Genomic DNA, 2,710 nt, shown 5'->3' on the forward strand with positions numbered 1-2,710 from the left:
GACTTTAAGTCTAGAGTTGAAAACCTCTTGGCTCCACTTAGGGCATCAATAGTATCATCAATTCTTGGCAGTGGGTATGAGTTTTTTCGGTTATACTGTTAAGAGCCCTGAAGTCCACACAGCAACGTGGGGTCCCATACCACTTCTGACACCAATTTTTTACGTATATGCTTGTTTGATAATTTCCCGTATAAATTCTTCCCGGGGAACTTCAGCGATACAAGTCCTTTCTTAAATAAAACTATTTTTTTCTCAATACAACTTTGCAATACACAGAATGTCTACAGTCACTTTAACTTAAACACACGCTAAAATTCACAACGATTCACTCACTTTACTTACGGTCACTATCGCTCACTTGACTCAATTATCTGTCTGTTTATCTGCAATTCTCTATGCTGTCACTTCTTGTGTCCGCTTTATTTGCCGGGCTTATATATATACAAAAATAGAGGGCGTCTGGCAAACACTCGAGCCTTCATGATCTTTCTAGAAACTCATCACGTGTTACCAGAATCACGTGACTTCCGCTGTCCTAACAGTATTTATACAGATACATTTGTTGCTAAGCAACATGACATAAAGGTCATTGTTGGAACCTAGTGTTATCAAAACGCAATGGCTTTTCTATATATTATAAGTTGTTAATCTAACTGATTTTAACCAATAGTTATTCTATGAATACGCCACGAGTTCATTTAATGAATTATCTTAATTTTGATTGGCTCACAAAGGAATTTACCGACGTTTGACTGCTTGATTGCACTTTTCTGCTTCTTTGTCAGTCAGTGTTGATTTCGCAAAATTTATTTATTTCAGTTAGCTATGAAATGCGATGTTAGGGTATATTATAGGGTGGGGATGGTGGTACTTGCCCTGTCATTTTTGACGGGCTATACGCTTGTGATACTTCGTTTGAAACAATATCACCTCAATGAAATTGGTTAACACCATTGTATTGGTTTTTGAGTTATTGTGTAATAAAAAGAGGCAGAAGGAGGAAGACAAAGAAATTCAAACTTTTTGCTAGGGTATTTACAGACATTTGTTATAAAAGGAAACACTGTATAGTATTGTAAAGTTCTGATGACATATTGAGGATATATTTAAAATACCATTTCGATGAACAAACCGAGCCATCATTGTATAGGCAGTGCTACCGTCTGCATGATCATACACCCTTCTTTAAAAAAAAAACAAACCCTAAGGACTGAATAAAAAACATAGTGTTAAAAATATAATAAGCCTAATATTGATGTCTGATGGTAAGTATAATTAATTTTCATAATACTTGTCAGCTTAGAAAAGGTGTTCATCATAACAATTGTAAACAGTATTGTCTTTTAACAAACACATCGCTGGAATAAAAATAAATACCCTTGGGTTCGTACGTATCATAATTAGTATAATTTCATTTATAGAATATTCTAGATTAGCAGAGTCATTACGGCATTTTCAGTCAGTTATGTTAAGAATAAGAACAACGAAGGATGTAGAGAAAGCACGTGACAAATTTATATAAATAAATACATATTGCAGCTTATATGTCCTTGCTCTAAAATACAGTAGTAACTCTCCATTGACAACCAATAAACCACCACACGCTTGTCAATTTAGCAGGAAGTGGGCCAGGCGCAACCATCTACTTCCGGAGGGGTATATTGACAATCTTAGCGATGGTCATGTGCTGCCAAGAAAAATGTCATTCCGTGAGCATACCGGAAGGAAAAGTATGAGATTGGCTGAGTTGCAGAGTAGGGTAGGGGTGATTGTTTGTATAGTTACCTTTAAACTTTCAGCCTAATACTATAACTGTATGGTATAATTGGATTTAAAAATTAAAATATTTAGATGCCATTGGAATACAAAAGCGTTCAGTTTAGCAAAGGATGCACGTTTCAAGTGTGGGATTTTACCTGAATTATGAACTTGCTACAATATAATCGCTCTGTATTCAGTTTCAGGCCTAACGTTCAGTCAGCAGTGAGTACAAAGATTCTTGGATCAATAACGCCAGGTTGGAAAAGGTTGTACCGTGAATAATATATGGTTTTGAGATATACGTCATAGAGCACGCATTCATATAATAATAGTATAACATCTTTTCTTTTTAACGTTTTATGAATTTATAATACGAAATAATTTTAGAATTACCCATCTTATGTTTTGTAAGGTATTAAGTATTTTTGAAAAAGAAATAAGTAGTTGATTAATTGTAATATTTTTTGTTTAAAATATTTAATAAACTGTAAAATTAGTCGTATAAAAATAATTGGCTATGTCTACAACTTATCAGATGTTTTGGGTTTGATAGACAGTTTAATTTTATAGTTACTGGGCAGTAATGTAATTGTGCAGGGAGTCTAGTACATATAACTTACTAGCAGTTAATTTAACATGCTCTTCATTTGTTGAAATAGAACCATTGTATATTTTACAGTGGTGTTGGGGAGTATGATTAACTATTTTTTCTCTCTAAATTGTGATTCTATATTTGCCTTGTAGAAATATTTGTGACTAATGTGGCTCACATAAGTCCAGTTATTTTTAGTCAAATGTGTTTTGAAACTATATATCCTCATTTTAAACTGTCATTCCATACAATCAATGACCTACATTTATATTTATGCCATTTTCATCCAAAAGACCATCCCCGTCCCACCAAACATGCTCGCCCTTTCAGATGTGTGGACATTATAATGTGACGGTC

At 34.0% G+C, this 2,710-nt stretch overlaps 1 protein-coding gene across 6 annotated transcripts in view; it reads left to right on the top strand.

Annotated features, from left to right (window-relative positions):
• LOC106460467 (protein FAM49B-like) overlaps positions 1-2,710 on the top strand; it is a 63,726-nt gene that overhangs the window by 18,954 nt on the left and 42,062 nt on the right. For 2 of the 6 annotated variants that reach the window (XM_022387371.1, XM_013920182.2), the window contains exon 1: positions 1,770-2,027. The exons of 2 other annotated variants lie outside the window; for them this stretch is intronic. The gene's annotated coding sequence lies outside the window, so the exon portion shown is untranslated. 2 more of the 6 variants (XM_022387355.1, XM_013920190.2) reach the window with 2 other exon arrangements.

The sequence above is a fragment of the Limulus polyphemus genome, unplaced genomic scaffold, assembly GCF_000517525.1.
Source record: "Limulus polyphemus unplaced genomic scaffold, Limulus_polyphemus-2.1.2 Scaffold33, whole genome shotgun sequence".
In the NCBI taxonomy this organism is placed as follows: domain Eukaryota; kingdom Metazoa; phylum Arthropoda; class Merostomata; order Xiphosura; family Limulidae; genus Limulus; species Limulus polyphemus.